Source organism: Lepus europaeus, chromosome 7, assembly GCF_033115175.1.
Source record: "Lepus europaeus isolate LE1 chromosome 7, mLepTim1.pri, whole genome shotgun sequence".
In the NCBI taxonomy this organism is placed as follows: Eukaryota; Metazoa; Chordata; class Mammalia; order Lagomorpha; family Leporidae; genus Lepus; species Lepus europaeus.
The window spans coordinates 71,690,663-71,704,091 of NC_084833.1; the positions used below are offsets into that span (position 1 = coordinate 71,690,663).

The following is a 13,429-nucleotide window of genomic DNA, read 5'->3' on the forward strand; positions in this document are numbered from 1 at the left end:
AATTTCAGATAGATAAGAGAAATAATTTCAACAAATGTATTATAAAACAGGATGACTATAGTTGGTAACAACCTATCATATTCTGAAAATTAGTGAGTAGATTTAAGTGTTTTCAACACAAATAATGACAAGTGTGTGATATAATATATCTTAGTTTGATTGAGTCATTCCACAATGAATACACATTTCATAATGTCATATTGTCGATACAGCAGCTTGCCTAGAGGTTAATAAACTGATCGAGATGTTAGCGGCCAGTGGCTCTCTTAAGGGAATGCTGGTCTTTGGCTGGGTCAACTGACTGGTATTTTTGGAGACTTCACATTCTCTAACAGGTCAATATGCAAATCTTCATGAAGACCCTGACTGGCAAGACCATCACCAGGAGGTGGAGCCCAGTGACACCATGGAGGATGTCATGGCCAAGATCCAAGATAAGGAAGGCATCCCTCCTGACCAGAAGAGGTTCATCTTTGCAGGCAAGCAGCTGAAAGACAGCCACACTCTTTCTGATTATAACATCCAGAAAGAGTCCACCTGCACCTTGTCCTCCATCTGAGGGGTGGCTGTTAATTCTTTAATCTTATCATTCACAGTGCCCGATGTCATTACTCTGCACTGTAGCCATTTGCCCCAATTTAAGCTTAGAAATTACCAGCTTCAGTAATAGCTGAATCTGTTCAAAATGTTAATAAAGGTTTCGCTGCATGGAAAAAAAAGATGCCCATATCCCATGTCAGAGTATCTTGGATAGAAGCCTGGCTCTAATGCCTAACTCTGGCATTAGTGCAGATCCCAGGAAGCAGAGATGATGGCTGTAGGAACTGGATTTCCTGCTATCTATGTGGGAGACCTAGATTATGTTCCCAGCTGCCAGCTTCTGCTCTGCCCCAATTCCAACCATTGCAAGCATTTAGGGAGTGAACTAGCAGATGGAAGCCTATTTGGAGCAGATGGGAGAGAGACATACGACTCTCTCTGTCTCTCTGTTTCTCTCAGAAATAATGTTTTCTTTAAAAAACAGATGTTGTACATGAAGATATACATAATTTTGTCAGCTAAGAAATAAAATATTAAAAATAGTTATAGCAGAGATCCTACATGATCTCTGTCTTTAATGTGCTGTATACTGTTATTTAATGCTATAACTAGTACTCCAACAGTATTTTTTCACTTTGTGTTTCTATGTGGGGGCAAACTGTTGAAATCTTTACTTAATTTATACTAAACTGATCTTCTATATATAAAGAGAATTGAAAATGAATCTTGATGTGAATGGAAGGGGAGAGGGAGTGGGAAAGGGGAGGGTTGTGGGTGGGAGGGAAGTTATGGGGGGGGGGAGCCATTGTAATCCATAAGCTGTATTTCGGAAATTTATATTCATTAAATAAAAGTTAAAAAAATAGTTATAGCAAACCAATATAACATATTTTGTTCCCCCATTCCTCTCAAAGGTTAAGTAATTTGTCTAGTATCCCACCAGTAATACATGACAGAAGGAAGAATAAAATATAGTTCTTTGTGATTACAAACCTAATACTCCTTTCCTAATGCCCCATGCCTTTCAATAAGACAAAACAACCTCTGCTATAGTTGTCAATGACACAGTTAGATGTGGATCACAGTCACCTGGTATGGGCAAATGCAATGTGTATGTGTGTGTGTGTGTGTGTGTTGGAAGTGTACACTAAAAATGTAAAGGAAGAAGTTGCATATCAGGAAAAAAAAATACTTGCTTATCCCTAAGAGCCTCCCTAAGTCCCTGATGAAGAGTGTGAAAAAAACACTGTAGATACCCTTTTATATTGTTTTTATGAAGAACTATGAACATACAATTACTCTTAAGTTATACATGTTGAGTGTAATTCATTTCAGTATGTTAACTTCTTATCAAAGATTTATGTATCCCTTATATCAAGACAAAGGATCCAGCAGAAGTCATTAAGGACACATCCCTCAGCAGAATGGACCCAGTATCTCCATCCAGTTCTTCTCTGGCTGCACCATTGATTAGATAAAAAAGATTAAAACAAGCAGGAGCAGATGTTTATATGGTGATTAAGCCACTTTTTAGGACAACCTTGTTCTATATCAGAGTACCTGAGTTCAACTCCTGGTTCCAACTCCTTAGTCCATCTTCCTGCTAATGTAGACCCTGAGAATCAGCCATGAAACTCAAGTTATCAAGTTCCCAACTACCAGCTTTGGCATGACCCAGTCCCAGCTGTTGCAATAATTGGGGAGTGAACAAGAAGCCTAGAGTTTATTCTCATTCATATTCTCATTCTCTCTCTCTTCAAATAAAAATATAAATAAAAAATAATAAAACAAGCAGGCAAGCACAGTTGATTCTTATTCATAATGTCAAATGCTTCCCTGAACACAGATGCTACAGAATACAGCATGTGGTGCCTGTTTATGACTGATTCCTCAGACTCCTCTAAAAGTTCAGGGAGAAAATCCTCCTGAAAGAGTTTTGAAGTTAGCCCTGACTGCCAGTAATCTTTAATGTACCTGCCATTTTTGAATAGGATTACCACAACACCTTGTAAGTGCAACTAGCCTTTCACAACAGCAGGCAAGGCATTAAACAATGCAAATATTTCTAAACCTGAAGTTAACATTACTTAAATCTCAACAGCTCTACAAAAATGTAAAGGAACCAATAAGCTCACTTAAGTTCGTAGTACTTGCTAACTTGCTAACATAAATAGCTCTCTACTTCTGCAACTAAAGCAGAAAAAAAAATCCCAAACCCATCTATGGGTACAAAATTCATACAGAAGCACAAAACAGCAAATGGCTACTGAGTACTATTAGTGTAGCCTGACGTAAGAGCTCAGGTACACATGCTATGGTAACTAGCAATTACACTGTTGCCTCGTACTTCCTAGGTTTTAATGTGTGATCCATTGTATGCCAAACCATTTTATTACAGTTTTAGTGAGGAGAGGGAGGGTAGAAAGCCTCACAAATATTTAGTTTTTTAAATTTAATAATCTACATTTATCCATATATTTCTCTTCAGTGGCCTAATCAAGTAAGACTGGAACCTAAGTTTTGGACTTTGTATAATTTATACTCGGGATTGTGGCCTTGGTATGCCTTTGGGATTAATATTATAGTTAGTCAAGGAAAAGAAAATTGACATTTCCTCTTTGTAGCCATCATATATTTGTTGCTTTTCTTAACAGAAGGAAATACACTGAACGGTAACCAAATCCTCTTGAGTGTCAGCCAACAGCTTTGAAAAAGAGCTATTTGGTACCTAAGTCACAAGATGTCAAACACATAAATTGGTCACCCCAAATTCCCATGTTTGATTTTTCTAACTAAAATCCAGCAGTTTCTCTTTCTTTTTTATTGCATTGCCTGGCATATATCAGTCATCTGGAAACAATTTATCTCATTTCAATGCTACATGACAATGCATTATTTTTGAAGGCCCTTCAATCAATCAGGGAGTAAATTTAAAGCTCAACCTCCTATAATGATATTGATAGAAATAATTCAACTGAGTTAAAAGTCAAGTACCTCCATGTAAAGACAAAATCATTTATGTCTCAGACAATGTAACAATCCAGTAACAAACTCTTCTGCTTGGAAACTGGCAGAATTGTTTATCTTAATGCAGAAATATATCTCACCACAGAAACATTCAAATATAGAAGGAAGGGTCTCACTGCCAAAGAAATGCCATAATAATAATGGCTGCCATTTACTGATCATTACATGAATGACACTAGAATAGAGACATTAAACCTTTATTACAGATTATAAAAATGAGAGCCAGAAAGTCCAGGGAATTCTCCTGAGATCAACAAGTAAACAACAGGGGGTTGAAAATTAGTGTGAACAAAAAGTCTGATTCTGGAGCGGTGCTATAGCATAGTAGGCTAAGTCTCCTAAGGCACTAGCATCTCTTAAAGGCACTGCTCTGAGTCCCAGCTGCTCATCTTCTAATCCAGCTCTCTGTTTATGGCCTGGTAAAGCAATGTAAGATGGTTCATGTGTTTGGGCCCCTGCACCCATGTAGGAGACCCAGAAGAAGCCCCTGGCTCTTGTCTATCTTCAGATCAGCCCAGCTCTAGCCACTGAGGTCATTTGGGGAGTGAACCAGCAGATGGAAGACTTTTCTGTCTTTCCCTCTCTCTGTCTGTAACTCTACCTCTCAAAGAAATAACTAAAATCTAAAAAAAAAAAAAAAGCCTGATTCTTGTTTCCACTTCATTTGTGTTTCCCTGCTATGAGCCTGCACCTGGGAATCACATAGGAGTGTGGGTTTTGTCCAGGTGAGCAGACCTAGTAATCCTCATTCAGCCAGATTCAGACAGCAGATCAGGGTTTAGGATCCACCAGATTGCACCATCATGGTAATGGTTTGTCAATACCTTCTCACAGGTCTATTGTAATCTACAAGTCTCATTCCACCAACCTTCAAAGGCTGATGCTTAAAACATGGGGTGATAAAAGAAAAATATTACCACAATCATAAGTATGGTGTGGATCTTTGTGAACTTACATTAACTTTGACCCATGAAGTAGGTCATTCAAATTATTTTTCAGAACTGAGTCTTTAATCACAGATAAGAATCCTTTCTCTTGTGTGCTGTTTTCAAAACACACAACCAAATAAAAATAAAAGATTAGATAAAAAGAAAGTCTAATTTGCTCTAGGTCATATAACCAAGAAGTAGAAGATTCAAAACGAGGTATGTCTGGCAGCAGAGCCATGAGCTTTTAAGGAGAATAGGCTGTCTTGATGCATCTGCTTAAGCATATCATAATTATGAATATAGTTATAAAAATCCAAATAAAGGCCGGCGCCATGGCTCACTAGGCTAATCCTCTGCCTGCGGTGCCGGCACCCCGGGTTCTAGTGCTGGTTGGGGCGCCGGTTCTGTCCCGGTTGCTCCTCTTCCAGTCCAGCTCTCTGCTGTGACCCGGGAAGGCAGTGGAGGATGGCCCAAGTGCTTGGGCCCCTGCACCTGCATGGGAAACCAGGAGGAAGCACCTGGCTCCTGGCTTCGGATCAGCGCAGCGCACCAGCCACAGCATGCTGGCCGTGGCTGTCATTTTGGGGGTGAACCAATGGAGGGAGGACCATTCTGTCTGTATCTCTCTCTCACTGTCTAACTCTGCCTGTCAAAAAGAAAAAACAAACAAACAAAAAAAAAAAACAAATAAAATTGTGGCAACGAATTCAGAATAGAAATTCAGAATCATGACAAAGTAGAATCTACAGAAAGAATGCAAGATGTTTTAAAAATCAGGAAATTCATTAATATAATTATGTTAATTAATTAAAAGATATCTGTTAGTTTAATGTTTCAATTCTTTGACAAAATTTAGTATCATTCACAGAAACAACCTAAATGTTCAGTGGTGGTAGAAGACTGTAAATTATTATCCACTCAATAGGTTTAAGAAATCAGTAAAAAATCACCTTTATGGAAAGTGGACATTTAGCTTAATAGTTAATAGAGTCTCACATCCCACATTGGAGTACCTGGGTTTGATTCCCAGTTTTGACTCCTGACTCCAGCTTCCTGCTAATGCATATCCTGGGAGGTAGAAGTGATAACTCAAATAGTTGAGTTCTTGTTACCCATGTGGAAGACTTGGATTGCATACCCAGTTCCCAACTCATCCTGTCCTAACTCTTGCTGTTAAAGGCATTTAGAGAACTCTCTCTCTTTTTCTCTTTCTCTTTCTCTCACTCCCATTCAAATAAATAATTTTAAAAAAAACCTTTATTGAAACTATAAAAAAACTACAAAATGTTTAAAATCACTATATAAAATGTACATAAAATCATAATTGTACAAAAGGGGAAGCATAGGATACATTAGAAAATGCATAAACCAAAATGATAAAAGATAGGATAATATGCACACATTATGAGTGTTTTTCCTTCTTTTAAAGTATTTTAATCAAAACAGGTTAACTTGATTTCCTTTTCTTATTCTATTGTGCAAATTTTCTATGACTTCATGACCTGTAATAATGCAAACCAGTACATTACATGTTTTCCCATGTGTTGTTCAGCTTCTGTTTTCTCCTTTAGAAATTAGAGAAAATTTGATTTTTGCTTAATTTTATAAATCTACTTTAAATGTGAAACAAATGATGTTTCTTGTGAGTCAGACATTCATGCTATCATCCTAAGGAGTCCCAATGACCTATTTCTTTTGACTTGCAGGGACTCAAGGGACCAGCTGCGGCCATCAGTTTCCCAACTACTTCATTCCAGCCTTCTTCTTTCTAGACCCTCTAGTTCGTCTCCTTTCTCTCAGTTTTTGTCCAAAACCTGATATATCCCAGAGATCAATCCTCAGAGACAGAAACTTTTGTTGGAAAAAGTAGGAATTCTCCCATCAAAGACACAGAGCTTTGAGCTTCTCACTAGCTGTGTGACCCTGGGCAAGTTGTGTAACCTCTGACATTACCAAGAGTGACAATGTCTGCTCCTAAGATTCTTATAAGGATTAGAGAAAGCTGTCTACATGAGAATGGCACACAGTGAGGACCCAAATTAGAATGCTGAATAATAAAGTAATCCTTAAATGAGTAATCACACAATTAAACAACTAAAATGAAAAGTTGCCCAGATAGAAGATGATAGGAAAATTATTTACCCATTTACCTAAATTTGGGTTCTACATCCTTTCCTAATACTGAACACCAATGTGACTTTGGGACAAAAACCTTGTACCCCTTGGGCACCAGTTTCCACCTGTAAAATGAAAAATCAGAGTGCATGCTATTTTAGACACTTTCCTGCCTTAATATTTTCTGTTATTTTGTTTTGCTTCTTTTTTTAATCATACCAAGCACACAGCTTTCAAATCCTGCTCATTTCCTTGAGAGAAATCCTTGGCTCTTTTCTTTTTGCCTGATATTTCCTGACAGCTGTCACTTCCTTCACAGAGCTACAGAAAGGGCTTGTCATAGCCCCGAGCAAGCATGTTGTTTGGCAACCAAGGTGCAGAGCGGAATGAACAGGGCAAATTCTCTAACCTCCTCACCTTGAATAGGGCAGCTGCACAGTGTTTGATCAGACAAGGCTTTCTCCAGTCCTGTTGTGTGGAACCCCCTCTGTGTTCAGCCAGTCACTCACATTCTTGTTACAATTTCCCCATGAGCCAGCAGCAAATTGGAGCCAAAGGGTCTGAAAGCTTGGTGCTCTTGGAAACCTGTGCTGCCTAGCAATCCCCAGCTGTCCTGCCACAGTTCATCTGAAGCAATAAATAAGCCTCATCAGCGTTCACTTGGGAAGCTGTGGCTGGTACTTAATCTGGGAATGAGGGAAGAAAGATCCCTGCTCACTGAAGCAAAGACTATTTCCACAAATGGCTCCAAAGGCTCTTTCTCAAGGAGAGTACCTGCCAGAGGCACCCAGAGGCACAACCTCATAGGTACAGAAAAGGTAGGCAATGGAATCATATGAGTATAACAGACAAAGATGGATCCTGAAATTTAAAAGTATATATGTATTCAGCTGCTTAGAGATCTGAACCCCAGCACCAGGCTGGACAGATCAATCTGAACTACCCCCTGCCTCATATCATAAAAGAAAATCTATTCCCACTCTGGTTGCTTGCCAAAAGTCTCACAATGTACTTTGAACTAAGTATGACCATTCATTAAATAACCAATAGGATCCAAACACATTATAAGGTAAATGTTCCATCTCCTTTTTCTTAGGCTTAGGAAAATAAATTTCTTGGTGAGTAATGTTACCTAAGATCTGACATTAGTAAATTGTCTTAGATTATGTGCTCTTATCTTGAGATGAGTTTATATGCAAAAAATTGACTAAGCAGGAGTTTCCAGCAGAAACCAATGATTGATGGGGAAAACAGGACAGTGAAGAGAAAAAAGGCAAGCAAGGTTGGATTTCTAACAAAGGCTGAATCCAAAAGGAGCACGTGGACTGTAGATTTCACCTCTGAGTGCTAACAGCCCCGAGCAAAGGAGCTGTACTGACACACTAGTTGCAGCTGGAGGCCTGCAGAGTTTTGTAAGCTTCCAGCACTTGCCAAAGTGGCAGTATTCCAAAGAAGAGTTGACCACCAGGAGTTGCAGGCCACCAGAAGCAAAAGGAGTCAAATGCTGGGACAGACACAGAAACAACAGAAACAAGGGAACCAGGGCAGAACACCAAAAAATACACTGTGTAAATAGACATTGGAGTGCTCAGATCAGCTCTGTCTTCAACCTGAGCCTCTTCAGCCACAATCTCGTTTGTTCTTGATGGTCATTTCAGGAAAAGACAGGACAAGCCTATATTACTTTCATTATGAAACATTAGAAAAAATAATGCTCAGATTAAGTAAACAAATGAAGGGCAGATGGCTGATATGTATCCTAACATGTTCAGCCCTGTTCTCTGGGTCTGCATCCCCTTCTTTTTTCACCACAATATGTATGGTTAAAAAAAAAACTTCTGGAACAGATCAAATGAATATCTACGTAGCATCACACGAGAAATATGTGAAGGAAATCTTGCAACCAATTATTCCTCCTTTATCACTTATGAATCCAAAATTATAAATGCACCTCTTTGGTTCAACTACTGCCTCTCCATGTGGCCTCTGTCAAAAGCCCATTGCTGCAGTCTGAGGAAGTTCCTAGGTACAAACATCATGCCTGGCAGGATTCATTCATGAATGAGACATGCTGAAAGAACTCACAGAACCTGGAAAGGACACCTTATATTTGTACAGTAGCTACCATCACCAAAGCACTTGGGGATTCTGTTTGATCCTCAAGTAGCCATATGCAGTGGTTGAGCAAGGAATATTATCCTCACTTTACAGCTGAGAAAACTGAGCCTATTAAAAGTTACACAGTAAAGAGTAGACAAGCTATCAGGGCAAGCCCTCCTTTGTCTTATCCATCTTGAAGTATGTCCTACCTATGAAATTCTCTGTGCTTTTCCTGCTCAGAAATCTTTATTCATCTATTGATAAAAAATACCTAGTTTCTCTTTGAGAGACAACACTCTTCCATTACACACAACCTTGGTGGGGATGGACAACTATTAGTGTAAAAGGCACTTCTACCACTGTAAATAGCATTGGGCTTCTGACTGAAGCTTCCTGATTAGTCTGCTCTGCTTAAAATAGATTCAGTCACAAAAGGGCACACAACCAAGCAAGATCAACCAATGTTTTGGAGAAATTTGATGGTAGGAGGAAGGGTTTCTTTATTAATAAGTTTGTAAATACTAAGTTCTATGTAAATCTTGATTTTCTGAAACCATGGTTACAGTGGTAGGGAGAGACTTTGCTTATAAATAAAGACAAAAGAAAACAGAGATTAACAGACAGGAGGAGGGAAAGGTGAAAGGATGGAGGGATGGAACAAAAGCAAAAGAGAGAGAGAGAGAAAGAGAGGTTATTGTTGGAACCCCCAGTTAAGCTAACTGCTTTAGACTTACAGCTATGTAAAACATTGTTTTCTCTTGTTTTTAAAACAACTTTAAATTCATTTCCTGTCACTTCCAAATGAAAACTTCTTGCAAATTCTATACTATAGAACTTTCAGACATATATAAATATATCTATATTTTTGTGGATATATCATCATTTTAATAAAATTGCATTTTTTAAAAAGAAACTTCAAAAAGACTAATTTCTTTGAACTATATGATAAGCAGAAGACTCTCAGAAACTACTTATCCCCACACAATAGTGAAATGTTCTCTCCTTGGACTCCAAAGATGAGATCCCAATTTCAGCTCCCTGAACAAGAGTTTGATGCAATAGCCAGCTCAATCATTTACCATTCCACACAAATCTTTTAATCTCCCCAAGAGACAATCTCCTTATATACAAAGTAAGGATACCTGTTTGCCTTTCTTACATAGTAGCTGTACAAATTATTAGGAAAAATGTTAAGATGCTACATAAATACTATACAAATATGAGGGATTCGGTACCAAGGTTCCAGACTCTGTAGAACTACTAATCTTTGCTAAAGTGTGTGTGGTTGTGCACAGATGTGTGCTATATGGGTATAAATACAATGAATGCTTTCTCTTGTTGTTCATTAGCTTTGATGGAGTAAGTGCTTTCGGTTGTTTGTTGGCTTGAAATGTACTTCTTGGGTGGTTTCACCCACCAAGCATCATAGCAGAAAATAATAATGGACTTTGACAAGCTCCAAGTCAAACTGTCTGGAGTGCTCAATACAAACTCAGTTCTATATGTGCTGTTTCATCCCTGAATGCAAATGCTCCTGACAGCATGCCCTAGTGGCTTTTAAAGGTTCTGCAAAATGCATGAAGTCTGTTGGACTCTGCCTCTTTGAAATCCATGTTACAAAGATCTGTCACCTTGGAGTCCTCCTCTCTCTCAGCCCCGCCTCCCGTCAATCCTTCAGCCTTGCCATATCTACTCTATTCCACCACTGTGCTATTTCCTGAACTCAGTTCTTCATCAGTTCACAGTCCCACCACCAGAATGATTCATTTCTAAAACACAATTTGATCATAATACTCCCTAGCTAAAAGTCCTTTCATATCTCCCTATGAATTATTAAATCAAGTATTAATCTCACCCAAATAGATTCATAAGTTTGCTCCCACTTGATCTCTTCAGTCTTTACTTTTGCCTCTATCCTTTGTGTATGTTATGTTCCAGCTACACTAAAATATTACTTAAAGCTAGCAAAACAGTCAAGCTCTCATACTTCTATAGCTTCACACTTGCTGTTACTTCTGCCTGTAACTCCTCACAACTTTGTCAGCCACACTTCCATTGCCTGGAAAATTCCAAATAGTTCAAAAAGAATGAAATCAAATATCGACTTCCTTGTGAAATTTTTCCTGAGCACACAGTCTTTCACTCCAACTTTTTTTTATTTTTTATATTTATATAAGGGGAATAAATTTCATGTATTTCATATATACATATTTAGGAACATGGTGATACTTCCCACCCTTCCTTTCCTCCTGCCCACCCTTCCAAACTTCCTCCTCCTTCCTCCCATTTTTCTCCTTTCTTAATTTTTACAATGATCCACTTTCAGTTTAGTTTATGCTCATAAGATTAACCCTACATTAAGTAAAGTGTTCAACAAATACTAAGAAGAAAAAATCCAACGTTCCTCAACAGAGGAGACAAGGGCTGTACAATCATTGAATCTCAAAATGTCAATCATTAAATGTGATACATCAATCACATTAACAAACTGAAGACTAAAAACCACATTATTACCTCAATTGGTGCAGGGAAAGAATTTGGTAAAATACAACATCTTTTCATGGTAAAAAAAAAAAATTAAGCAAATTAGGAATAGGAGGAATATTCCTCAACACAATCAATTCAATTTATGACAAACCCAAAGGCCAGCATCTTACTGAATGAGGAAAAATTGGAGGCATTTCCATGAAGATCCAGAACCAGACAAGGATGCACACTTTCACACTTTGCTATTCAAAATAGCCCTGAAAGTTTTAGCCAGAGCCATTAGGCAAGAAAAGAAATCAAAGGGATACAGATTGGAAAGGAAAAGCCAAACTATCCCTATTTCCAGACAACATGATTCCATATATAGGGAATCTAAAAGACTCCACTGAGAGACTATAGGAACTCATAAAGTTTGGTAAAGTGGCAAGATATAAAATTAACACACAAAAATCAATAGCCTTTGTATAAACAGCCAATGCCATGGCTATGAAAAACTTAAGATCAATCCCATTCACAATAGTTACAAAAAGAATTAAACATCTTGGAATAAATTTAACTATGGAGGTAAAAGATATCTACAATGAAAATTTTAAAATGTTAAAGAAAGAAAGAGAAGACACAAAAAAATGGAAAAATCTTCCTTAGTCATGGATTAGAGGAATTAATATCATCAAAATGTCCATACTGGGGCGAATGCTGTGGTGTAGTAGGCTATGCCTCTGCCTGAGAAAGCAGTAGAAGATGGCCCAATTGCTTGGGGCCTCTGCCCATGCATGGTAGACTTGGAGGAAGCTCCTGTCTCCCAGCTTCTAATAGGCCTAGCTCCAGCCATTGCAGCCAAATGGGGAGTAAACCAGTGAATGGAAGACCTTTCTTTCTGTCTTTCCCTCTCTGTGTCTGTAGCTCTGCCTCTCAAATAAATAAATAAAATCTTTTTTTGAAAATGTCCATACTACCAAAAACAATTTACAGATTCCATGCAATCCCAATTGAAATGTCAATGACATTCTTCTCAGAGCTCAAAAATAATGATGATAAAATGCATATGGAAGCACAAAAGACTCCAAATTTGTAAAGCAATCTTAACAAAAATAAAGCTGGAGTCATCACAATACCATATTTCAAGACATACTACAGGGCAGTTATAATCAAAACAACCTGGTACTGGCACAAAAATAGAGATGTAGACAAATGAAACTGAAAAAGTGATACAATTAAGAATAGCTAAGATATCAGATCAACCCAGATGTCCATCAGCTGTTGACTGGATAAAGAAATTATGGTATATATACACTATGGAATACTACTCAGCTGTAAAAAAAAATGAAATACTGTCATTTGCAACAAAATGAGCACAACTGGGAACCCTTACACTTAGTGAAATAAGCCAGTCCCCAAAAGACAGATATCAGATATCGTATGTTTTCCTTGATCAGAGGTAACTCACAGAGTGCCTAAATGTGATATATTGATATATTGGATTTAAATGGACATTTTGAGATTTGATGATTGTATACAGCGCTTGTCTCTTCTATTGTGGAACAGTGTTTTTTCCTTCATATTATTTGTTAAACTCTTTTACTTAGTGTAGGGTTAACTATATGATCATTATGTGAATTGAAAATAGATCTTTGTAAAAATTAAGAGTGGGAATGTGAGAGGGAGTAAGAAGTAGGGTTGGAGTGTGGGCAGGAGAGAGGGAAGGGGTGAAGTATTACTATGTTCCTAAAGCTATATATATGAAATACATGAAACTTATATAACTTAAATAAAACTTTTAAAAAAGAAAATTGATAAACACTTTACATAATTTAATCTCATTTAAAATTCTCAAGAAAACTATGGAGTTTATATTATGTTATTCTCATTTTACAGGTGGAAAAAATAAAGCCTGGATGATTGTTTAATTACCCAAAATCACAGAGGTATTAATGATAACACCAGAAGTATAATACAGTAAGGTAGGTCAGATTACAGGACTCATGTCACAGCACCCATCATGCCACATTGTACTATTATTGTATTTCTATGATGGCATTTATCATAGTGTGCTTTAAGTAATTGCTGGCATATCTGTTACACCTGGAAAGAGGCTTGAGCTGATTACAATTCTTTAAGGTCTTCATTCAGTCAATCCCATAGTTGGTGATGCAAAAATCTGAAAGTGACAAGTACAAAACAAAGTGGTAGGAATGGTATGATAAGAGGAGTAAGAACAGTATGCTACGAAG

At 37.8% G+C, this 13,429-nt stretch overlaps 1 pseudogene; it reads left to right on the top strand.

Annotated features, from left to right (window-relative positions):
• Positions 1-341: 341 nt before the first annotated feature.
• Positions 342-573, top strand: LOC133764597 (ubiquitin-like; annotated as a pseudogene).
• The last annotated feature ends 12,856 nt before the right edge of the window (positions 574-13,429 follow it).